Source organism: Gadus morhua, chromosome 15 (genome assembly GCF_902167405.1).
Source record: "Gadus morhua chromosome 15, gadMor3.0, whole genome shotgun sequence".
Taxonomy (NCBI): domain Eukaryota; kingdom Metazoa; phylum Chordata; class Actinopteri; order Gadiformes; family Gadidae; genus Gadus; species Gadus morhua.
The window spans coordinates 8,982,645-9,009,901 of NC_044062.1; the positions used below are offsets into that span (position 1 = coordinate 8,982,645).

The 27,257-nt window shown below is 44.2% G+C and overlaps 1 protein-coding gene and 1 pseudogene across 2 annotated transcripts in view; one reads left to right on the forward strand and one right to left on the reverse strand.

The window, feature by feature from the left end:
* The window catches only part of LOC115559436 (uncharacterized), a 52,113-nt pseudogene extending 36,397 nt beyond the window's left edge, over positions 1 to 15,716 (forward strand).
* LOC115559454 (neoverrucotoxin subunit beta) overlaps positions 1 to 27,257 on the reverse strand; it is a 544,561-nt gene that overhangs the window by 218,945 nt on the left and 298,359 nt on the right. The window lies entirely within an intron of this gene.

Here is a 27,257-nt window from a genome sequence, read left to right on the forward strand (position 1 = left end):
AAGTTTTTCCGCTTTGCCTTTATGTGGATGGCATACGAGTACCAGTGTCTGCCGTTCGGCTACTCCCTGGCTCCGCGCACCTTCTCAAAGTGTGTGGAGACGGCGTTGGAACCGCTCAGGCGTCAGGGAGAGAGGATTCTCTGCTACCTAGACAACCTACTTATTCTGAGCAACTCAGAGGAGACCGCGAGAAGGGACACCATGACGGTGATAAACCATCTCTCCTTCCTGGGTTTTGCCATCAACTGGGAAAAGAGCTCCCCACTCCCCAGCCGGCAGACAGTCTACTTGGGGCTTTGCCTAAACTGAGCCACCATGACTGCGATGCTTTCGCCTCCTCTGCGAGACACCATCCTGTCGGCGCTCTCCCGTTTTCGCCTTCGCAGAAACGTGACCGCACTGTCCACCATACGCTGTTAGGGCTGATGGCAGCTGCCCACCCTGTGGTCCCCCTGGGTCTGCTTTTTATGCGCAGACTCCAGCGGTGGTTTGCTCGCCGCCGGTTGGACCCCAGGCGGCACAAGCTCAGGGTGCTCCTCATTCCCCGTTCGGTGTCGCCAGACCTGGAATATTGGGAAAAACCCCCCGCCCTTCTCAGGGGTCTTCCCCTGGGCAGGGTGGCGTCCTACGTAGTGGTCTCCACAGACACCTCGTTGACGGGTTGGGGAGGAACGTGCCTCTCTCACTCGGTCGGAGGCGAGTGGCGCACGCCCCCTGCAGCACACACAAATGTGTTAGAGCTCGCCGCTGTGAGGAAAGTGCTGTTGCATTTCTTTCACCTGGTGCGCGGCCGCCACGTTCTGATCAGGACAGACAGCGTGTCGGCGGCGGCGTACATCAACAGACAGGGGGGAGTCCGCTCCCCTGCTCTCCACCGAAAGGCGGTCGAGCTCTGGCTTTGGGCTCATCAGTATCTCCTCAGTCTGAGAGCCCTGCATATCGCGGGCGCCCAGAACTTTGGGGCGGACCTCATGTCTTGCGGCGGTCCCCGCCGAGACAAGTGGCGGTTACATCCCGACATTGTCAGACTGGTCTGGCAGAGGTTCGGGACGGCGCAGGTGGACCTCTTCGCGTCCAGGGAGAACACGCACTGCAGGTGGTGGTTCTCCCTCAGCCCTCGGGATCTTCCCCCGTTGGGGGTAGATGCGTTGGCACACACACCTTGGCCGCGGGCTCTCTTGTATGCGTTTCCCCCGCTCCAGCTGATCCTTCCTCTTTCTGGAATGGGTCAGACGGGAGAGATTGTCCCTGATAATAGTGGCCCCGGAGAACCGCTCAGCTCTGTGGTTTCCAGAGCTGGTGCGCTCTCGCGGTCGGCGCCGTGGCCGGTACTGTTCAGGCCGGATGCGCTTTCACAGGCCCACGGGACGGTGCACCACCCGCCCGATGTCTCGGGACGGCTGTTGGTTTGGCTCCTGAGAGGTTGATCCTGCAGGGCAAAGGTTTGCCTGAGACAGTTATCAACACTATTCAGAGTGCTCGTGCGCCTTCTATTCTTCCCTCTATGCGGTGAAGTGGTGTGCCTTCTCTAATTGGTGTGACAGGAACCACGCTGTCCCATCTCAATGCGAGGTGGGAAGCGTGCTTTCGTTTCTGCAAAACTTATTGGAGAAAGGTTTGGCCTTCACCACTATCAAGGTCTATGCGGCAGCCGTTTCGGCTGGCCATGCAGGCTGTGATGGTGGACTGATCTTCAGCCATCCACTGGTCAAGAGATTCTTGCGTGGGGCTAGACGGGTTAGGCCTGTTTCACGCGTGCTTACACCACGCTGGGATCTCCCCATCGTGTGGCGCGGATTGTCCAGGGATCCTTTCAAGCCTCTTTCTCAGGCCCCTTTGGATGCCCTATCCTTTAAGACGGCGCTCTTGTTGGCCTTGGTTTCTACCAAGCGGGCCAGTGAGCTAACCGCTCTGTTTGTCAGCCCGAGTTGCTTGTTGCTAAACCAGGACAGCTCCTTTGCGTTGCTCAGACCTAATCCTGCGTTCCTCCCGAAGAACATTGCATCTCCTGTGCCCGGTGCGGGCATTGGCTATGTACGTGAATCGCTCGGCCGCGTTCCGCTTCACACAACAGTTGTTTGTGTGTTATAACGATGCTAGCAGGGGCAGCGCTCTCTCTAAGCAGCGGTTTTATCGCTGGATATGTGAGGGTGTTTGCCTAGCCTACTCTCGGTAGGGCTTGGCGCCACCGTTGGGCGTTAAAGCTCACTCCACACGGAGCGTGGCCGCTTCAACGGCTCTACTCAAGGGCGTTTCGGTGGAAGACATCTGCGCGGCTGCGTCTTGGTCTTCCCCCGGCCCCTTTGTCAGTTTTTACATGTTAGACATGTCCAGGGGTTCACACGGGAACTCCGTGCTGGAGTCCGGGACCCCTTTTACGGCTTAAGAATATAGACATGTTCTTTAAAGTGGCGTGGTTGGATTTCTTCTCGCCGGCTGGCGAGTTGGATTTGACTACCTGTCTTACTCTCCCACCGTTTTTCAAATGAAAAACAGGCTAGGGTTGTTTTCTATTGGCCCGCCAATTGTCAGGTGCTTTTGTTTGCATTAATGGCACTCCCGCCGTTTCTTTCAAATAAGAAACGGCCGAGAGAGACCCCTTATTGGAGAGCCGGATTCCGTAGCACCGCCCCCGGTGGTAGCGGACCTAATGGAAACCGTATTGCTCTGGTTTTTCTTTTCCTTTTCATGGGTTCCTTAAAGCACGGATTAAAGCCGGAGTCTTTACAGACTCACTTTTTTCTCTCTTGATCATTGCCTTGCTTGATCTAGGAGGAATTCGTTTTTTATTAAGCTGTTGTGTTTACCACATCCTTGGCTTTTTGAGTCTTAATGTGCTCTGGTGACTTAAGTCGTTTTGACTGGGGTCCAGCAGGAGTACATTGATCGGGCTCTGCTCGCAGCTTCACCTTAGCCCATAAGGCGAAGCCTAGACGGCGTAGCCTACATGAAATAGAATGATAGTTATGTTATTATAACTCTAGTTCTATGATTGTAGGCGTAACCGTCTAGTTTCCCACCTGCTGTACCCTCCAAATGCCGAAAGAATAGCGTGGAGGATGAGCGACGGTATACACTGCCTTACATAGACACGATACCGTGGGAAATGTGGGCGGTGCCCACGCTGATTGGTGCATAGTTGAAATTTTCAGTGCGCGCAAGTGCGCGCACGGGACAAGCCCATAAGGCGAAGCCTAGACGGCTACGCCTACAATCATAGAACTAGAGTTATAATAACATAACTATCGTTTTCGTTCTGCGTTATAGGGCCACTGTCTCTTTAAGATCACGTGACTTGTGTGTTGCTATGCCGGTCAGCGCGATGTTTGAATTTAACGTTTTTTATATGACAAAATGAACGAACTGCTGTCGACGTGAGTAATTGTCTCTTCACTTCTTTTATCGCAATTTCTAGAGTCTATAGACAGAACGTCTTACCTGGTATAGTTGGTCGACGGCGACGCCGTTAAAACAGACGGAAGGGAGAGGGGGGTGGATATCATTATCGCAAGACATTGCAGGAAGCGGGATCGATCTTGCCGTTGTCTTTCAACGCTCGTATGTGTGCGTGCGTGTGTGCATGTGTGTGTATGCGGTGTGTGTGTATGCAGTGTCCTGCGCTGCCTTGTCTTGAAACTATGGCAAGCCGAGTGTGCCACAATTCGACTACAATTAAACGCGTTCTGAAACGCCAGCACGCGTGCTCAGAACGCGTTTTGGTTTTCCAGAACGCGTTCCGGCGTTTTAGCGCGCGCGCCCAGAACGCGTTCCGGCGTTTCAGCGCGCGCGCCCAGAACGCGTTCTGGCATTTCAGCGCGCGCGCCAAGAACGCGTTCCGGCATTTCTGCGCGCGCGCTCAGAACGCATATTAGCATATTAACAGCACGCGTGCTGTTAATATGCTAATGCGCTCCTCCCCTCAATTTTCTCAGCCAATAGATTTGAGCCGTTTTCACCTAATCATATGCTAGGGCAAACACACAGACAACATCAGTCGAGACCAGAGCTCTTCTTTCGCGAATCTTTTCTGTTGTGTCGTTCTTAAAGTCGAAAGATGTTAAGATGTTTCAAATTAGGTGGTTAATGTGGAGGTGGTGAACACTACAAGTACATACACTTTGACTATACACTATCTAAGCTACTTGACCGAACATTGTGTATGGTAAGTGCCGTGGCAACTATGATAACATAATTAAAAAATACTTTTATTTATAGCGTATCGTTTATTACATTTATTTATTACAGCATTACATGAGTCAGCTTATTCGTCTTCTGAGTACAATAAAAACAATAAAAGAGTTCAGAAGTTAGAGTTAAAATTCCATTAGAAGTAAATAAGTCCGTCTGAAGTATTAACATGCAGTTGCAGGTTTTAGCCTGTACGTGGTAGTAACCTATAAGACGAGGTATAATTCACTTCATCAGTTGGAATGAGACAGATAGAAAAAACTACATATATATATCTATATATAATATAGGGAGGTGAGGAGAAAGATACTACTACAACTGATACTATTGGTAACCAACTGGTAGGTATTGGTACCCAACAGACCAAGCCCTTTAGGAAGACTTCCATCCCGCTCCTGTCACATTACATAAATAGTTGGTGTATAGCCTATATAAATGCAGAAAATATTGCAGCCAAAATTGCCCCCAAAATATTCACAACATTTACCATTTAACCATCCCTTTTCACATTAAACTGGCTTCTACTCTTGATACATTTGTAACTCACCTACAAACTCACTCATAGCCTTTAATTTAGTGAAACGTTTTGGTCACCTTTTTCCTATTTCTTTTTCACAGTGTCTACACGTCAGGTCATGGTGAGGAATATATTAATCATATATTTATATTAGTTAGTTAGTATGTTATTACTATATTGTTATTAAGTGAACATCAGTCCATGTGTTACAAACAAACAGCAGAAATCAAATGCCGGGAGGAGCACCTGCCGACAATCTCCTGATTAGGAGTGAGAGAAACTGATTCGCGAAAGAAGAGCTCTGGGCCCCGTTTCCCGTAAACGATGGATCTTCGCTCGTACGATCATTCTCCCGATGGATCTTGCGATCCATCGATAATTTCTTTGGAGCGTTTCCCGAAACTCCTCTTAACGTGAACGCGCATTCGCTGCACTCACGACGTCGTAGGATTGTAACTGTCTACTGACACGGTGCTGAAATGGGCTCCGTAGGAGGGGGAGACGCAGGAATGTCGCAGGAAAATTGTGTTAAAAAGGGTTAAAATATATCCCCATCAAGGACAACAGCAGAGTAGCCTACGAAAAAAATAGACTGCAATTATATGAATGCTAAAGACATTAAAACACAATTGATTAGGCTTAAACCGACATATATCAGTCTTAATCCTGAATGCACTGTGCGTTTCACGGCATTTTCCCCCCTGAAATAATTCCATATGACAAAAAATTAAAAATAGCTTGTGTGACAACTACATTTATTTTAATGGGCTGATTTCTGAAACATGCTTTGCGCAGCAAAGAGAGCCGACTTAATCTGATTCCGCATAAGGGTTTCCTTGATTGATAATTTGATTGGCTATAAAAGCCCCTCCGGAAATAGGGTAAGGTATGTATTGATGGGGAATACAACGAAGCCCACCGTCTGGCCCGGTGCATCGTTGAGCGCACGATCGGGAGGCGGAAGTTGCGCTTTAGATGCCTTCACAAGTCAGGCGGAGGGCTCCAGTTTTCGCCGGCCAAGTCATGCGCCGTGATATGTGTGACGGCTATGTTGCACAACATTGCAGCTAAGGCTGGGGTGGCATTGCTTGAACCGGAGGACGCTGAGGACGATGACGACGAGGAAGATCGGTGTGAGGATGGCCTCCCTCATAACTACGCGGCTGGTTTTCATGCGCGTCGAAGAGTGATTGAGACTTTTTTTTAACCCCCTCCACCCTCCCACGTCACTAAACATTCCCGTCAACGTGACCAATCCCCACCATATCCCAGCCTTTTGCCTGCTCCTTTGCTTGTTTTTTTATAATTTATTTTATTTCTTTATTTTTAATTTTTTTAATTTAATTTAATTTTTTACATTATTTTATGCTACGTTTTATGAGTAGCCTATGTCAGTCTGCACAAATCCCCCCACTTTCTCTCACACATTTTGAGTGCCCTGCCTGCGCAAACATTTTCTGGACTGTCCCGTTTTATTTTGGCCATTTTAACATCTTTATTAATAAATTAATTAATAATCTTTATTAATTACCAAACTAAGAACATAAAGGCGCAATGCGTTTTAATAAAACGCATCCAATAGACGGAATGTCCGATGGTGTCGCCACTGAGGCTATAGCTGACGATGCTCTTAGCGTCCTACGAGTACCTACGAGCACCCCTGGAGTACTCGTTAGCTACGAGCGTTTTCAAGACGTTCGTTCCCCACGATGCTTTCGGGAAACGCGGTGAAAACTCTACGATGCCCTTTCGACGCACTTCACGATCCACTTAGGCTAACGACGCTTTCGGGAAACGGGGCCCTGGTCTCGACTGATGTTGTCTGTGTGTTTGCCCTAGCATATGATTGGGTGAAAACGGCTCAAATCTATTGGCTGAGAAAATTGAGGGGAGGAGTGCATTAGCATATTAACAGAACGCGTGCTGTTAATATGCTAATATGCGTTCTGAGCGCGCGCGCAGAAATGCCGGAACGTATGGCAAGCCGAGTGTGCCACAATTCGACTTCAATTAAACGTGTTCTGAAACGCCAGCACGCGTGCCCAGAACGCGTTCCGGCGTTTCAGCGCGCGCGCCCAGCGTTTCAGCGCGCGCGCCCAGAACGCGTTCTGGCATTTCAGCGCGCGCGCCAAGAACGCGTTCCGGCATTTCTGCGCGCGCGCTCAAAACGCATATTAGCATATTAACAGCACGCGTGCTGTTAATATGCTAATGCGCTCCTCCCCTCAATTTTCTCAGCCAATAGATTTGAGCCGTTTTCACCTAATCATATGCTAGGGCAAACACGCAGACAACATCAGTCGAGACCAGAGCTCTTCTTTCGCGAATCTTTTCTGTTGTGTCGTTCTTAAAGTCGAAAGATGTTAAGATGTTTCAAATTAGGTGGTTAATGTGGAGGTGGTGAACACTACAAGTACATACACTTTGACTATACACTATCTAAGCTACTTGACCGAACATTGTGTATGGTAAGTGCCGTGGCAACTATGATAACATAATTAAAAAATACTTTTATTTATAGCGTAATGTTTATTAAATTTATTTATTACAGCATTACATGAGTCAGCTTATTCGTCTTCTGAGTACAATAAAAACAATAAAAGAGTTCAGAAGTTAGAGTTAAAATTCCATTAGAAGTAAATAAGTCCGTCTGAAGTATTAACATGCAGTTGCAGGTTTTAGCCTGTACGTGGTAGTAGCCTATAAGACGAGGTATAATTCACTTCATCAGTTGGAATGAGACAGATAGAAAAAACGATATATATATATAGAATATATAAAATGTAATAGAAAAAATACAATAATAGTGTACTTTATTAAGCCGTTGTGGAAATTCTTTCTCTACATTTAACCTATCTGGTACTACTACACCCAGAGCAGCATGTGGCCAAACAGGTACAACTGACAGAGAAGACCACACTGTTATACAGGTCAAAAACCAGTAAAGGAGAAAAAAGCTGCAGCCAGCCCTGTGTAACAACAGGCCGGAGCAGCAAGCAGAGCCAGAGAGCAGCATGCTCAGCAAGAGGCTTTAAAGTCTGCCGAATTAGGCCTTCCTTTGATTCAGAACCTGCCCATCCGGACAGCTCTATCTGCAGGCTTGGGGGAAAGAGAGGGGGCAATTTTGGCTGCAATATTTTCTGCATTTATATAGGCTATACACCAACTATTTATGTAATGTGACAGGAGCGGGATGGAAGTCTTCCTAAAGGGCTTGGTCTGTTGGGTACCAATACCTACCAGTTGGTTACCAATAGTATCGGTTGTTGTAGTATCTATCTCCTCACCTCCCTATATTATATATATATATATATATATATATATATATATATATATATATATATATATATATATATATATAGTTTTTTCTATCTGTCTCATTCCAACTGATGAAGTGAATTATACCTCGTCTTATAGGCTACTAACACGTACAGGCTAAAACCTGCAACTGCATGTTAATACTTCAGACGGACTTATTTACTTCTAATGGAATTTTAACTCTAACTTCTGAACTCTTTTATTGTTTTTATTGTACTCAGAAGACGAATAAGCTGACTCATGTAATGCTGTAATAAATAAATGTAATAAACGATACGCTATAAATAAAAGTATTTTTTAATTATGTTATCATATTTGCCACGGCACTTACCATACACAATGTTCGGTCAAGTAGCTTAGATAGTGTATAGTCAAAGTGTATGTACTTGTAGTGTTCACCACCTCCACATTAACCACCTAATTTGAAACATCTTAACATCTTTCGACTTTAAGAACGACACAACAGAAAAGATTCGCGAAAGAAGAGCTCTGGTCTCGACTGATGTTGTCTGTGTGTTTGCCCTAGCATATGATTGGGTGAAAACGGCTCAAATCTATTGGCTGAGAAAATTGAGGGGAGGAGTGCATTAGCATATTAACAGCACGCGTGCTGTTAATATGCTAATATGCGTTCTGAGCGCGCGCGCAGATATGCGGGAACGTATGGCAAGCCGAGTGTGCCACAATTCGACTTCAATTAAACGCGTTCTGAAACGCCAGCACGCGTGCCCAGAACGCGTTTTGGTTTTCCAGAACGCGTTCCGGCGTTTCAGCGCGCGCGCCCAGAACGCGTTCCGGCGTTTCAGCGCGCGCGCCCAGCGTTTCAGCGCGCGCGCCCAGAACGCCTTCTGGCATTTCAGCGCGCGCGCCAAGAACGCGTTCCGGCATTTCTGCGCGCGCGCTCAGAGCGCATATTAGCATATTAACAGCACGCGTGCTGTTAATATGCTAATGCACTCCTCCCCTCAATTTTCTCAGCCAATAGATTTGAGCCGTTTTCACCTAATCATATGCTAGGGCAAACACACAGACAACATCAGTCGAGACCAGAGCTCTTCTTTCGCGAATCTTTTCTGTTGTGTCGTTCTTAAAGTCGAAAGATGTTAAGATGTTTCAAATTAGGTGGTTAATGTGGAGGTGGTGAACACTACAAGTACATACACTTTGACTATACACTATCTAAGCTACTTGACCGAACATTGTGTATGGTAAGTGCCGTGGCAACTATGATAACATAATTAAAAAATACTTTTATTTATAGCGTATCGTTTATTACATTTAATTATTACAGCATTACATGAGTCAGCTTATTCGTCTTCTGAGTACAATAAAAACAATAAAAGAGTTCAGAAGTTAGAGTTAAAATTCCATTAGAAGTAAATAAGTCCGTCTGAAGTATTAACATGCAGTTGCAGGTTTTAGCCTGTACGTGGTAGTAGCCTATAAGACGAGGTATAATTCACTTCATCAGTTGGAATGAGACAGATAGAAAAAACTATAGATATATATATATATAATATAGGGAGGTGAGGAGATAGATACTACTACAACTGATACTATTGGTAACCAACTGGTAGGTATTGGTACCCAACAGACCAAGCCCTTTAGGAAGACTTCCATCCCGCTCCTGTCACATTACATAAATAGTTGGTGTATAGCCTATATAAATGCAGAAAATATTGCAGCCAAAATTGCCCCCAAAATATTCACAACATTTACCATTTAACCATCCCTTTTCACATTAAACTGGCCTCTACTCTTGATACATTTGTAACTCACCTACAAACTCACTCATAGCCTTTAATTTAGTGAAACGTTTTGGTCACCTTTTTCCTATTTCTTTTTCACAGTGTCTACACGTCAGGTCATGGTGAGGAATATATTAATCATATATTTATATTAGTTAGTTAGTATGTTATTACTATATTGTTATTAAGTGAACATCAGTCCATGTGTTACAAACAAACAGCAGAAATCAAATGCCGGGAGGAGGGAGAAGCCTGTCTGGGCAGGCTCTATACACTGCGGTCCCGGTCCAACCAGCACCTGCCGACAATCTCCTGATTAGGAGTGAGAGAAACTGATTTGCGAAAGAAGAGCTCTGGTCTCGACTGATGTTGTCTGTGTGTTTGCCCTAGCATATGATTGGGTGAAAACGGCTCAAATCTATTGTCTGAGAAAATTGAGGGGAGGAGCGCATTAGCATATTAACAGCACGCGTGCTGTTTATATGCTTATATGCGTTCTGAGCGCGCGCGCAGAAATGCCGGAACGCGTTCTTGGCGCGCGCGCTGAAATGCCAGAAGGCGTTCTGGGCGCGCGCGCTGAAACGCTGGGCGCGCGCGCTGAAACGCCGGAACGCGTTCTGGGCGCGCGCGCTGAAACGCCGGAACGCGTTCTGGAAAACCAAAACGCGTTCTGGGCACGCGTGCTGGCGTTTCAGAACGCGTTTAATTGAAGCCGAATTGTGGCACACTCGGCTTGCCATAGGAACGCGTTCTTGGCGCGCGCGCTGAAATGCCAGAACGCGTTCTTGGCGCGCGCGCTGAAACGCTGGGCGCGCGCGCTGAAACGCCGGAACGCGTTCTGGGCACGCGTGCTGGCGTTTCAGAACGCGTTTAATTGAAGTCGAATTGTGGCACACTCGGCTTGCCATATGAAACATCTGCATCAGCGCGCGCGTGTGTGTGAGTGTGCGTGTATTTATGCAGTGTGTATTTCCGTGCGTGCGTGCGGTGTATGTGTGCATTCGCGCGTGCTGTGTGTGTGAGCTTCAGGCCGCTTCAAGAATTCAAGGTTTCAATGATGCTTTAATTGTCATTTAACATGAAAAACGAAACACAGTACTCAGGTCTCAGTGTGTTACCTAAAACCCTAGAATTTGTTTAACTTAAAATAAACTATTAACATAAATAAAGACATACTAAGATACAAAAATATATATTAAAAGAAGGCATTAAAAGAAGGTTGAAGCGTATTAATAACTACAAGTGCAGCAGTAGGTTCCTAGCATCCAGGTAGAAGGTGTTCCTCAGCCTAGTTGTCCTTGCCCGGTTGCAACACAACCTCCTGCCTGGAGGGTAAACAGTTCATGTACTGGCTGGGTTCATTTGTGTGAGTGTGTGTGTGCGGTGTCCTGCGCTGCCTTTGTCTTGAAACGTCTGCTTCAGCGCTTGCATGTGTGTTTGTGCGTGGGTATGCGTGTGTATGTGCTTGCGTTCGCCCGTGCTGTGTGTGTATGAGCTATAGGCTGCTTGCCACATGCTCACTGACCAACTTGAGTAACTGGTGCGACAGGCCTGCTATTATAGTAGTAAGATTATTAACGCATGGCATAGCCTACTACAGCCCCTATGGAAACAAATGGTTTCCAGAATCCAAATCATCATCATAATATTTCAATTAGGCTAATTGTTTGCATGTTTGTGCTGTGTATAGCCTACTGCTGTGTAAGCTTATGTTGCACTTCTGACCTGCCATGGTACGTCAAAATACCAACAACAACTGCGCTATCCGCTAGTGCATTTAGACTAGGAATTTTTCGGTCAGTGCTAATTGCTTTTTCGATCTGTAAAATAGCCCCATGTATCATTTGCGCCAGAACTCGCCTCTGCTTTGGCCGACATGACTCTCACGGTGCAAGTGTAATGGCGCGATTTTGCCGCGCGGGAAAATCAGCTTTCAGGGTGCAAACTAGCAACGATACATGCGTCGGTGTAGAGAGCGCTGGGAGCAAGATAGGGCCCTCAATAATCAATTTAAGAGACGTATTTGTTTGAGACTGTAGCAAAGACGATGCTACAGTCCAGCTAGGTGACTTCTAGTGGGCTCCTCTAGACAAGGACACGGGGTGGTGGTATTACAGCCGGTTTAGAGTAAGTTTTATAGTGATACCAGTGGGGTATTCCACAAAGCCGGATTTATCACATAACCGGGTAAGTTAACCCGGGGTTTGCGGTAACCCTAGGTTCTCCGTTCAAAAATGAACACGGTATGTTAGTAACTACATATGCTCTGAATCAAATCTGGTTGGAGCAGGTTTTGCGCAGGTTAAGTTTGGAACATAACCCGGTTTTGGGTATTTCAACCCACGTTCACCGCAGATTTCATGTGTTCACAATGGCATGCCCTTTTGATGAGAGGCCTGTTGATATCGGAGCGCAATTTATTCATGCAATCCACCGGGAGCGATAAATTAGACCACGGCTCGACATCTTGGCATATCCGGATGACTTTTTGCTGGAGAGATATAGATTCTCGCGCAAATCATTAATATATTTAAATAGCATTCTCCAGCCTTACATAGCCAACACTACCAACCGAGGACCTGGCCTCAGTTCACACGGGACTATTTGCGTAGCCCTCTGTTTTTTGCAAATGTTAGTTTTATCTATAATGTTGGAGATGCTGAGCACATCTCATTCCTTTCAAATGACCCATCCACAACCGGACCAAGATTTTCATCGGCCTCCTATGATACAAAGAGCAATATTGGCTACTATATATAATATTGGCTATTGGGTACTATGCCGAGAGGCGCTTACAACAGAAAGTATAAAATAGTCCTAACGGATTACATCCACTGGAGAATGTTCGAACGTAGCCGGCGGCTCCATTACAAGCCCTAATCCATTTTGATCGGTGAAGTTGATGAATTGTCACTTTTAGGTTTTCTACCCAGTTACCAAAAAAAAACATTTGGAACATTTAATAATAATAATAATACATTTAATTTAGAGGCGCCTTTCAAGACACCCAAGGTCACCTTACAGAGCATATAGTCATCATAAATAAAAGACATTGTGGAAAAAATTAAAAAAAATAAAAAAATAAATAAACAAATAAATAAATAAACATAAAAAAATAAATAAAAATAAAACAAAAACAAGACAAAACAAAACAAACAAACAATCAGAACAGTGATCAGTTAGACGTTGTGTGCGAGTTTGAACAGGTGAGTTTTGAGTTGTGACTTGAAGCTTGTAATGGTGTCTGACTGTTTTATGTGTGGGGGGAGGGAGTTCCAGAGCCTGGGTGCTGAACAGCTGAATGACCGGGCACCCATTGTAGTGAGTTGTGATGTGGGGATACATAGTAGTCCAGCAGAGGTTGAGCGGAGGGAGCGGGAGGGAGTGTATTCTTGGAGGAGGTCGCAGAGGTAACTGGGGGCTAGGTTGTGGAGAGCTTTGTAGGTGTAGGTCATTTGCGCTGTGGCACGCACACGGTTTGCATGTGTTACTTCGAAGACAAACAAAATCTAAAATACAAGAAAAACAGACAAACCTACATTCAACCAGTGGGGTACCCTCACATGGCCCCTGACTCTCTGAGGAGGTACCTCCAGTTACCCCCTCTATGCCAGGGCGCCCTGAATTTATGTCTATTGCCAGCTCCTCCACCGGGGTCAAGACAATTTGAGAGCAGGATCCAGTCTGCCGACTGTCGGCCTTTTTAGCTTATTTAAATGCAGGAGTGACAAATATGGTATGACAATTTAAATGCTGGACTGACAAAATATACCAATACGATGGTGGGAAAATACCAGTTTGTATGTTTTTATACTTCATTTTTACTTAATTCGCTGACCGCTTGGGAGCCATCGGAGTACATATTTTTTAGAAGATAAGGGTTGTGTGGTAGGAACGTTAAGAATGCTTAACTGGGATATTAATAGATTCATGGCTCAAATATTAAGGATCATGCTTTTAACTAACGCATTTACGAGGTCAGCGATCCGCTGCCGGGCTTTGGTTCTCCGGGTTGCAGATGCTTTAGTGTTCCCTTTCCTTGTGGTAATGTCCTTCACATCGTCATAGCTCTCCAGGAGAACCTGGAGTTCCATTTCATTGAAATGAGTGGCCCGTTTCACCATTTCGATCAGGGTTTCCATGATCCATACATCACGTCTCTATAGGTTTGCCGTGGACACGCACAATCCTGTGTTAACCAACCCCGTGTTGATTGAACTAATGCATAACCTGTGCGGTGGAACCGACACTCCGACAGCTCTGGTTTAGTTGGCGCAGGGTCAATCAACTTAGAGTTCAGCATTGTCTCTGTGTTTTTTAAACCTCCGTTCGTGGAATACCCCACTGGCCTGGTGCTCCATGTTGCCATGCAGGAGATCTTTCCCTGAGTATGTGCATTGATGGCTGTTTTATCCTGTGCACACTGATTACTCAATATACAACAGGTGTGCAGCCTCACACAGCCCCAGAGTCCAGAGTGGCCAGGTGAGGCTGCTTAAACCAGCCATCACGCAAAGACATTTCATATATTAGGTGTGGGCCTCTTCAAGATATTGTTGGCTCTATAGTAAACAAAACTGCCTTTTACACTTTACATTATTCTTCAGTGATTAATTTATTAATTTATATTATATTCCCCTTGTTACGGCACCATCAGATGAACGGCGATGGTACCAAATAACATGTAGGCTCTAGACAAAGTGTGTTGTTGAAAATAATGAATTTATTTAATTATTGCTTTTTTAATTAATTGATTTACCTCGGGTGTACTGTGAAGTGGGTAAGACTGTTTTATTAGCAGGCTAGTATTGCCCGTTGCTAGCCTAGCACGAGCGAACTCTGCAACTAGAAGGACTGAATGAAATGTGTTGAAAACTGTCTCCAATGATAAAGAAGACCAAGGCTAACTTGGGAATCAGGCCCTATGTCCAAAATTCCAAACCACCCCTTTAACTAAATAAATTGAAAATGCATCACCAACCATCAACGCTACACAAGTGTCTGAATGAAAGTATAACCAAGAATGATCCCACATGGGAATGAGTTCTTAACAGCAACTGGGGGACTGTGTGTGTGTGTGTGTGTGTGTGTGTGTGTGTGTGTGTGTGTGTGTGTGTGTGTGTGTGTGTGTGTGTGTGTGTGTGTGTGTGTGTGTGTGCAGTGCCTTGTGTGTGTGTATGTGTGTGCCAGTTACTCTCTGAACCGACCGCACGTCTTCTAAGTCTCTCTCGGCTTATTTCATTCACCGAGCATTAGTGGAGGATATCTGTAAAAGAGCGTTCATCACTGAACGATGGTAATGGTGTCTTGTTCTCCCCTCAGATGCCTGTGAACTCACACTGGACCCAAACACATTCCACGAATGACTCTGTCTGTCTGAGGACAACAGAAAGGTGACGGAGGTTAAAGAGCGGCGGTCGTATCCGAGACACCCAGAGAGATCTGGCCGCTGGCTCCAGGTGTTGTGTAGAGAGGGTCTGACTGGTCGCTGTTACTGGGAGGTAGAGTGGGAAGGAGGTGTTTATACTGGAGTGACATACAGAGGAATCACAAGGAGAGGAGAGGTTAATGAAAGCCTGATTGGAGGGAACAACAAGTCCTGGAGTCTTCATTGTTATGATGATCATTACTTTGCCTGGCACAACAATATAAAAACAGACAAACGTCTCCCCCCCGCTGGCTCTAACAGAGTAGGAGTGTATCTGGACCGGCCTGCTGGCACTCTGTCCTTCTACAGAGTGTCCCCAGGTGGAGGAGGGTCCTCAGACACACTGACACACATCCACACCTTCCAGTCCACCTTCACCCAGGAGGACCTCCTCCCTGGGTTTGGGTGTTCGACTTCTGGTACCTCATTCTCTCTGAGTCTGTTGTAGTGAGACACACACACACACACACACACACACACACACACACACACACACACACACACACACACACACACACACACACACACACACACAGGATCCACGCTTTCCTCGTCCTCCTGGTCTGGTCCTCCTCCTGGTCCTCCTCCTGGTCTGGTCCTCCTCCTGGTCTAGTCTTCCTCCTGGTCTAGTCCTCTTCCTGGTCTGGTCCTCCTCCTGGTCCAGTCCACCTCCTGGTCCAGTCCTCCTCCTGGTCTGGTCCTCCTCCTGGTCTGGTCCTCCTCCTGGTCTAATCCTCCTCCTGGTCTGGTCCTCCTCCTGGTCTAGTCCTCCTCCTGATCTAGTCCTCCTCCTGGTCTAGTCCTCCTCCTGGTCTAGTCCTCCTCCTGGTCCTCCTCCTGGTCTCGTCCCCCTCCTGGTCTGGTCCTTTTCCTGGTCGGTTCCTCCTCTTGGTCCTCCTCCTGGTCTGGTCCTCCTCCTGGTCTGGTCTTCCTCCTGGTCTGGTCCTCCTCCTGGTCTGGTCCTCCTCCTGGTCTGGTCTTCCTCCTGGTCTGGTCCTCCTCCTGGTCTAGTCTTCCTGGTCTAGTCCTCCTCCTGGTCTAGTCCTCCTGGTCTGGTCCTCCTCCTGGTCCGGTCCTCCTCCTGGTCTGGTCCTCCTCCTGGTCCTCGAACCCTTCTTTCCCCATCCCTCATGGGGTCACATCCCAGACTCCAGCTTGGTGTTCAGTGACTGACGTCACCGCTCTGTTAGCACGCCTCTGAACCCGAGCGCCAGGCACGTGGGGGAGGCACCTGCCCCTTTGCCTCTGAACGTCCAAAGTGCCCTTTTGAGTGGCCAATTAAAATATCAATTATTCGTAAAATTACACATGAACTTTTAAAAAATTGAATGTGTGAATCAATTATTCGAGAATAAAAGAATTCTAAAAGTAATAATATAGAAGTAAAGTTGGAAGCCTCGTCTACCTGCGCTGCCGGTAGGTGACGTCATAGGCTATCAACGTGACCTTTCACATTTGCCTGCCTGCAAGATGCGCTTCGTATTGTTGTTGTTTTAAGAGACGGTAAAAAGCAGGGTAAGATCACTGCAGACTGTTTCCAAAACCATTTAGCTGATGTGGAAAAATAAACAAACATTTATCTCATTTTGTAGCGGGTAAAAGTTAGCAGCAAGTTTGATTTTCGCCGGATATTCGGTTTTGTCTTACCCCGCAGTCAGATTCATCTACACAATTTCACTATGTTACGGGTGTAGTATGTTGAGGACAGCTTTGGACACCTTATCGACAAAAATCACAATGACATTAGTTTTTGCCATCGATATCTCTGCGAGAACAGCTATTTAATCTGTGTTCCGGCTGCTATCTATTTTAGGGACCGTCTACAAGTTACACCCCCCAGACTGGTGCGTTAGACTTTACCATGGATTTGTTTCTGGAAAGAAATCCCTACAAATAAATACAAATACATTTTCTTATTCTGATTGCTGTAGTACTTGCCAATGGTGAGCTGCTACTTACTACAGGTAACACTTTGCTGATATATCGCATTATAGTGAAAGAGGATGCAATTAATGCTTTTAAAATATTCACCAAAATTCAATAAAAATACATTTTCTCATTCTGATTGCTGTAGTAGTTGCTAATGGTGGGCTGTAGATAACAGCTGTCATTTACTACAGGTGATTCTTTGCTGATATTTTGCATTATAGCGAATCAGTAGGCAATAAATAGTTTAACATATTCACCAAAAATCATTACAAATAAAGGACATTTTCTCATTCTGATTGCTGTAATTGCTAGCACACATTTTTTATTTCGATCACATAGTATGTCAGATTGTTGCATTTTGGATTGATAATATTTGTGTGAATGTAGTCTGATGTAAGGCTACATATTTATTCTAAGGTGTACAGTTTTGTGGATTTAGTATTATGTTTTCTATATATTTTTTGATATAGCCCTTTCTATAGTATTAATACTGTATGTAAATTACATTTTGGTTGCAACGGTTGCATTTTATATTCATGTGAATAGAGTCTTAGGTAAACCCCATGTTTCATTTTTAGTTGTAAATGTAGTTAAAATTGTGGATTAAGTGTTATGTAAAATTTCCCATTGTCTGTCGGGATGTAGTATGGATACTACTATGTAAGATTGTATAAATGATTACACAATACATTTTGTTTGAACAACGGTAATTCATTATTAAAAATAAAGATGAAACTTATTGTTAACAAATCTTGTTCCATGTGCCCTTTTTTGAATCAGAGCCCCTGCCACTCAAAAGGTCTCTGCAGGGCCCTGCCGAGCGCTACCACCAGGGTACTGCACCATACGAAGGAATACTGGTTTAAAGGTCCCATATTATACCACCAGGGCACTGCGCCTTACAAAGGAATACTGGTTTAAAGGTCCCATATTATACCACCAGGGTACTGGGCCATACGGAGGGCTACGACTAAAACCTCTCCGATACAACCACCCGATAGCTCTCTACGCATCGATACGTAATGCGGCAGAGCCAGTGAACCCACAGCGTGAACCCTGCTCTGGAGTGTGTTTGACGTGTTCATCCAATGATGGCGTTTTATTGAGGAGAAAGGGTCAAAGTAGGAAGAGAAGACGGATAAAACTCACGTTACTCTCTCGACATTAATCTCATGACATGAAAACAAAGCTACAGCGTTTCTTATTAACATTAATTATCGATTACATTCTTAAACCTAATTCCTGCATTCGAATTGATTGATTTGGCCTCGCGTCTGGTCAATAGAGTGCTGCAGATTCATGTCTATACTAGGACTGTTCTTTATCCAAAATGTTTGGAGAATAAAGTAAGCTGTATTTCATTTTATTACACAGACATTGTAATGTGACAACAAGACACGAGAATGTTGCGTTTCTTTTTGGTGCATAAAGATGGTGCGTGCCGTTTTCAGGTATTTAAATCCTATTCAGTAATGGAAGAGCATATACTGCGTTCACATGCGTCAACCCTCCACTGAAGCCCTGCACTTTGTTCACGTGAATCAGATATAAGAACATTGATCTGTCCTTCTCAAACTACGTTAAAATTGCATGTTTAAGATACCGATTTAAAAAGAAATTCCAATACATTTACTTTATAACGCACTTTACATCAACTCAATGACCTCAAAGTGCTACAATGCACATGTAAAAGGATAAAAACAACATAAAATACTTTAAAACTAGCATAAAAAGAAAAACAGAGAAAAATATAACTTTTAAAATAGCAGTTTAGCCAGAGGCTTTTCACAACGATGGGTTTTCAGGCCTTTTTTAAAAGAATCCACAGTCTGTGGGGCCCTTAGATGGTCAGGGAGAGCATTCTCAGGGAGAGAGTCGATAGGGTTTACATGTGGTCCACAGTGTTTAAATGTGGGCGATAGTGTTTAAATGTGGGCGATAGTGTTTAAATGTGGTCGATAGGGTTTACATGTGGTCCACAGTGTTTAAATGTGGGCGATAGTGTTTACATGTGGTCGATATTGTTTAAATGTGATCGATAGTGTTTACATATGGTCGATAGTGTTTGAATGTTCTTTTCCCTCACTCTCCACCTCATCCCTAACTCTCCACCTCAAGCTGGTGTGTAGTGAGCGTTCTGGCACCGATTGGCTGCCGTGCATCACCCAAGTGGGTGCTACATATTGGTGGTGGTTAGTGAGGTCCCCCCTTCACTGTAGGCGTCTTTGAGTGTTATTAATTATTATTACTCTTCATGTTTAACCTCTGTTTTTCTTCTATTCCTAGTCTGTTTTACATAGTTTTGAATGATGACTATATGCTCTGTAAGGTGACATTGGGTGTCTTGAAAGGCGCCTCTAAATTAAATGTATTATTATTATTATTATTATTATTATTATTATTATTATTCCACAGACTGGCTGCAGCTGAGCAGAAGGCGGAGCAGTTCGGAGCCTTGTCCTGGGAAATTGGAGGAGGTTGGCCTATGTTATCAACTCCTAGCGACGTGTCTGTAAAGGGCCTCGCACCCCCCTAGTGACGGCCCTGCTTGCAGTAACCTGTGGTCAATGTTGACTACAGTATGACGTGGCTGTAATATCCTCTATTCTCTGAAAGAATGGACAGACAGCTGTGTAACCTTTAGGTTGGCAGTACCATGAGCATGACATTCACTTTTCTTCACTACCACGCTACATGAGTTTTTAACAGTTAAAAATGGTTCTATTCACAATTTATGTCAATAACATTGTTTCATCGCTACCAAACTGTTCCGCCCATCTGTACGCTGATGACACAGTGCTGTATTGCATTTCGGATTCTGTGCACCAATCTATTCAGAACCTACATAGCTCGTTTAACACCCTGCAGGACTGTCTAGTGGACCTCAGGCTTGTTCTTAATACAGACAAAACAAAACTTGAGCATAAATATGTTAAAAAAAACAAAAAAACATCCTACAATGACACTCCTCTTGTGATGTCACCGTCTCTAAACACCTACAAAACGTCTTGTAGGAGTTAGGAGACTGACATCACAAGAGGGTGTGTTTTGGGCACCTCTTGATGCCAACAAAACCGTTCCTAATGAGAGAAGATATGTGTTATGTAAATGAGTTTGGCAGCCAGTCAGGAGAAGGCTTCACCAGGAAGTAGCTGCTGCTGGAACCGGCCTAACAACCGACTGCATGGACACCATGAGAGACATCTTCAGAGAGAAACGGAGTCCACCCGTAAGATACAGACCAGCAGCACATAATAATTTGAGTGGACAACATGGACCTGCTACCCTTATCGAATCTTTTTTACATTGTTTTATACATCCGGTAATAATGTAATCAGTAGAAGTTCACCCCTACAAAAGCAGACCGTATATGATAATTCAACATCATCACTTATTTATTACATTTCTCTTCTTTTCTGTCAAGTCTTTTTCCTTTCTTACTCTTAATATAGCGCAGAAACAGTGAAGAAGCTGAGATCAAAGTCAATATAAACCTGTACTGTTTTAACCTTCTGTGTTTAAAATGCTTGTCCAATGAAAACACATTAAAGTTAAGGTCAGCTAACGTCTCGTTGTGCTTGAGCTTCAACAGAGTGAGGTTATGAATGGAGGCGCGGCCGCCACAGGCTTGGTATGAGGAAGAAAATGTGTGGTGAAGATTTGATCTTTGTGAGATTGTACTGATCACTTGCAACACAGGAGAGGCCTTCTCTAGGTCATGTGTTTCTTTTCTCTACATATCTACAATTTTCTCTTCATGGAAATCATTTGAACACTTTACAATAAGGTACATTAATTAACCATTAAAAAACATCAGTTAATGCAGTTTTCATGGAAATCATGGGAAAACTTTACAATAAGGTACATTAATTAACCATTAATTAACATTAGTTAATGCAATCATAAGCATTAACAGTAGAAATGAATAGTATAATTTAATAATGGTGTTCATGTTTACTAATAGTGTCCATATTAACTGAATACACATGTGAACCATGTGTATTTAGTACCTCATGCTGATAGTGTATGATAAAATGGTCATCACATCATTTACTATTGTTAATTAATAGTTACTATACCATTAGTTAAATGTTAGTTAATAACTGCATTCACTAATGTAAATGAAGGAGGTTCATTAATGTATGGTAAAGTATTTGAAATGAGTGTCTCTTCCTGCTGTTTGAACCATCAAGTGTCTCTTTGTATTTATCTGAGCTTCTAGACGTCACAGCTCTGTCCATCGTTCATATTTTAATAAAGTGGTTATTCTTCATCACTGAGTGAAGTTATGGAACAGCAGCCTATAAGAGGTTAGTCTGACAGGAGTTTAAACTTGGAGGGGAACTGGACCAACTGGTTGGTTCACAACATCATCCTTTCCTTGTTGGTGTTGGACGGTTTGGTATTGAGCTCTTCATCACAGCAGGGAGAAGACAAGGTACTGTAGTCAACACGCTCTGTCATATTATAATTCATAGGTTGAGTTACATTTAAGAAAACATACATGATTTGAATTTGGACTGCTTGTTAATCTTTGGATGATTTACGCTTCTCTCGTAAATTTTGTTGGTTAGTTTATAAAGTTTATTGGCATACAAATTGTATTTATCGTTTGTATTGTTATAATAGCACTTGGACTATTATGATTATCATTACGATTTTATTATTGTGTTTTAAAAATGTGATATCTTATTATTACAGTTATTATTATTATATAATTAATATTGTTATTTTAATGATTATTATTGTAATATAAGTATTGTTAGAATCATTATTGTTATAATAACAATCATTATAATTGTATTATTATTGTCATTATTGTCATTGCGAGTGAGGAAGAGGGCAGGATCTGGGGATGTGGTTGTGATCTCAACATCATGAGGAAGTCAGTTTAAGGTCATCAGTCAGACTGGTTCAACAAGACAGAAAACCTCAGAGGATGATTTCCTCATAGTGAGCGTATCTGTCTTCTGGTTCCCCTGCAGAATTCTGTGTGAGTGATAAAGTTACCAGTGGTTTGTAGTAAACACTGGGCAGCGTCTCCACATCTTTCCCCTCGTTGAGACTGAGAGCAGCAATGAACAGCAATGACCGGTAATAAGAAGGTTTTATAAAAGCAGGGAATAACCGAACGCTGAATGACCAGAGAAACAATATGTACTCTGTCTGGGGAATATGGCACATCAAAGCTGAGAGGTAAGAAGAGGATCTGTCACTCTCTGTGACTTTCGTCCATCTCAGAGCTCAGTAGTGAAACATCATGACACCATCAATAGTCTGAGTAAAGGTCTGTGTCTTTTCTGTTGAAGCCCAAAGCAGCAGGAGAGAGCAGACTCCCTGGACCCAGCTCTGGCAAGAGGATCAGTGTCGATTTCAAGAAAAGACTGAAAATATTTTTACCAAGGTAAGAATCTTTCAGATACACAAGATGCAACAGTCAACCATCCTTAGATCCCGCATATGTAGCAACCCATTGGCTCACAATGGTATGATCTCTTTGAAGCAGCTCTAGCACACAGGGAGATCCGTCATCAGCCTTTCTAGGCTGTTACCCTCTGTAAGATCACAATATACCAGGTATTCAAAAGGTCAATATGAAGATGATATTCTTGCGCTGGTCTCAGAACCAACAAATACACTCTCATCTCTTTTTAAATTAATTTATAAATTCTCCTCATATTCAGGATATAAGGTAAACTGATGCAAATCTGAAACACTTCCATCTTCATCCTTTTACCCACAATGAATTTTCAAACCGGGCCAAAGAACGTCTTCAGATATCTTATCTGAATGTTCCCTCCTCACTCGTCGGATCTAGTGAAAGTAGAACTAGACCCCCCTAAGGTTTCAAACAAACAAACAGATATTGAACCTTGGTCAGCAGAGAATCCCTCGTGGGTGAGAGCTATCATTACTTCTCCACTATACCGTATATATCGGAGGAACCCCTCAACACTTTACCATCTAGCAGCCCAGTCGCAGGTTGATGAGCCAGAGGTCATGTTGGGATGTAAACTAAAGTCAGGGAGTGTAGGGCTGGGTCTGCATCCCAGCCTCTACATGGAACACTTCATTAGGCCAGCTGGCGCCTGAGAACCTTCCTCTTCTAGACCGCTCCATGGAGGGGAGAGTAGAACCTATTTACATATGAACACACAGCGAGAAGGACGTTTCCAGCTCATGAATCCATTATATCCAGTGTTTAATACGACTATACTTTTATTGTATCTCTACAATGTAACAAAAAAACATTTGAATCTAAAATTATCTAGAAGAGTCCAGCAGCAGGCAGCAGACCCCCCTGGGCTCAGCTGTGTCTCCTTGTAGAGCGACTGGTCGATGGAACAACCTGCTAGGTTTGGAGTCGGAAATCAGTCTATTGAGCCAAGGTAAGGATCTGTCAGATTATTAAATACATCAGCCAGACATACTAGAGTACTGAGTCATAGATGGTTGTTGTTGTTTATCTAGAAGAGAACGGCTTTTGTTTATTTACGGCTTTAAAAAACGTAGGATTCAGCCAGGGGTGGACTGGGACAAAAAATCGGCCCTGGCAGTGTGGACCAGCCCGGTCCACCGCATTCGATAACGCACACCTTGGTATTTTGGTCCCTTGAAAGTCTATCCCAACTGTGCAAATCTTTAGAATCGCTTACTTTAAGCCATGAGTTAACGGGAATCACTTGAGAGTGGTGGTGGGAGAGAACTTTACGAAGGGCCCTGGGGCAGAAATGGGTCAAGGCCCCCTCCACCCCCCAACACACACACACACACACACACACACACACACACACACACACACACACACACACACACACACACACACACACACACACACACACACACACACACACACACACGCACGCACAGGCACCCACACACAAACACGCACACACATTTCCTGTCTGCGGCCTATGGCAGTGAGAAGACTAGAGTGCAACACTGTAGGCCTAAATTAAACTCATAATCAGCATTCTTTCTGAAAAAAACAGATTAGAAGGCCTGGCTGGGGCATAATATGATAAATAAAGTTTTATTTTATCTATTTTAGATTATTTATTTTCCTTTTATAATCTATACTCTAGTCAATATATTTTTTGTTCAAAATGTTGGTTGTTTGAGTTTGAGGAAAAGTAAAAATGCCATTTTGAAACCTAACATGCATACAGGCCTAACATTAACTATTCATTGTGATTTTATTGAAAAGGCATTTGTCGCGCCTTGCGCCTTGCGAACCAGATTTAGCGTAACCGAGCTGCATTGAACCGTACCGCACCGTTCGGTGGAACGAGGCATAAGTAGACCCTCCCTTTAGTGAATGTGGATGTTAAGACCGTCTAGTCTAGGGGTTAGAGGGCGAACATAAAGCTAACTCAAATAGTACAGACACAGGATTTCACAAGTAAACAAAGGGTTTATTGCAACAACAAACCTATCCCGTCTGAAAAAGGTCAGGTTTTTACCATCAGGGTGTTCCTGGACCAAATAAGAACTTAACAAAATTATCTAACAGCTCAAACGAAATACAGGTAAGCCTGGGAAGCCTTTTATTTAGCTGTTAGTCGGCCCCAGTGATGCCAGTAACGCGTTACTTAGTAACGCGTTACTGGCCTCGGACCACTTTTTCAGTCACGAGTAATCCAAACCAGTAATCAGATTAAAGTTACTCATCAAAGTCACTTTGCGTTACTATTTTTTTTTTCATTTTTCCTTAGTAAACATATATATTTTTGCTTTCTTCTTGCCTATCGGACGGTGGTGAGTGAAGACCATTATCACTGTGTCACGTGTCAAGCATTCGACAACTCACGGCGACAACTCACGTGTACGCACTACGCAGCGACTCAAACGCAAAACAACAATGGAGGGAGGAGAGACCATGGGAGAGAGATGCGCGTTTTGTAGCTGGAAATACCGTCTCTTCAATATGTCCAGAACTCAGCTGCGCGCCTCCTCACTGGCACCCGCTCCAGAGAACACATCACACCTGTCCTCCGTGAACTCCATTGGCTTCCAATTAAACACAGAATCATCTACAAAATCTTACTCATCACCTACAAGGCCCTCAACAGCCTAGGCCCCCCCCTACCTTGCCGACCTCCTCCATCGCAACGCCCCCTCCCGATTCCTCAGGTCCAATTCTGCCAACCTGCTACAAGTTCCACGGACTGAGCGACAGACTTGGGGTGATCGGGCCTTCTCAGTTGCTGCCCCCACCCTTTGGAATTCACTCCCCTCCCACATCAAAGTCTCTCCAACCCTCTCTTCTTTCAAATCTGCCCTCAAAACATACCTTTTCACACTAGCCTTCCCCACCTAACTCCCACCTTATTCTTCATGTTTAACCTCTGTTTTTCTTTTATTCCTAGTCTGTCTTACATAGTTTTGATAGGGCAATATGTAAAGCGTCTTAGAGTGCCATATTAAGCGCTATATAAATTGTATTTATTATTATTATTATTTTTACTTGTCAATCAAGGTGGGGGGCGAATCACCAGGTCAACTGGGGGAGGGGCTTGGGAGAACAGCAGGGTGGAGGGCTTGCAAGTTGAAGGGACCGGGTTCAGGGGTGGGTGTTGCCCGGATAACTGGTGGTTGTGGATTTTTGCTGTTGGTTACGGGTTACAGTGGCCAGGTTTGTAGCAATAACGTTCGTACAAGAACTTATGACTGGACATTGTTATGTCACCGGCGAGTGGTTACATTGGTGTCAGAAGTGGGGGACCATAGGCAGGCTAGGGGAACTCCTATTGATGTCAGAAAGGTCCCATTGCATTTTCATGCAATGGGACCTTTAATAATAAAATGGCAGTGGCACATGGCTGACTTTGTGGAAGAGGACCCGCCCCCTATGTAGACATAAAAGGCTCATTCTAAGGTAACGACAACACAAATCTTATTTTCAAAAGAAAAACAATATGTTGTGTTTGTGTAGGACTACAGGTCTCCGGTCTACTATGGAGGAGGAGAGAGAGGAGGGGGATCCTACTTCTAAGACCACTCTGTCTGAGGAACATGGCGGCCAGAGCAATGCTAAGAGGTAAGAAGAGGATCTCTCACTGTCTGTGACTGTTGTCCATCTCATGAAGTCATACAGGTAATGTTCAAGTGTCTGTCTGCGTGTGTGTCAGTGTGTGTGTTTGTGTGCGTGTCAGTGTGTGAATGTGTGTGTGATTGTGTGTGTGTTTGTGTGTGTGTGTGAATGTTTTGTGTGTGTCTGTGTGTGTGTGGGTGTGTATGTCCGTGTGTGCATGCGTTCGTCTAATCGATCAAGAATTAATAAAATCCAGGAGGAAAACTACTAGTCAGGGGGTGGAGGGCTGGGTCTGCAGCCCAGCCTCTACATGGAACACTTCCTTAGGCCAGCTGGCCGCCTGAGAACCTGTCGTGGCAATTTCTCCAGAGATATTGCGTTTAGGACAGATGAGATTTATAAATGCAAAAAGCACACAATAGTTGTAGACAATTAACCTATTTTAATGTATGCATACATTAGACACCTCTCTAGCAGAGTGAGTCCAGAATAAAGTTAGACAGAGCTATTTAAACAGTTTCACATCCTCCCCACAGTGGAGATGTCAATAATCAAAACAGGTAATGTTTCCCCAAGACACAGAGTTGCCTGTATTCTCATCAAGCAGAAGAATGCATAAGTGAGCGGTTACCCAAGCACAACGGTTAATAAAGATAACACTGAGGAAGTCAGGGTGGCTAGAAAATACAAGGAGCAGGAAAGCTTTAGATGATTAAAAGGAGACAACATATGGATTTTCCCATCACAAACCTTCCTCTTCTAGACCGCTCATTGGAGGGGAGAGTAGTACCTATTTACAGATTAACACACAGCTAGAATGACGTCTCCAGCTCATGAATCCATTATATCTAGTGTTTAACTTTAAAATACGACTTTATGCCCTAAACTACTTTTATTGTATCTCTACAATGTAATAACTTGAAAAGCAATAAAACATTTGAATCTAAAAATATCCAGAAGAATCCAACAGCAGACAGCAGACTCCCCTGGACCCAGTTGTGTCATTTTGAAGAGCGGCTGGTCTATGGAAAATTCTGCTAGGTCTGGAGACGGAAATCATTCTACTGAGCCAAGGTAAGAATCTATCAGATCATT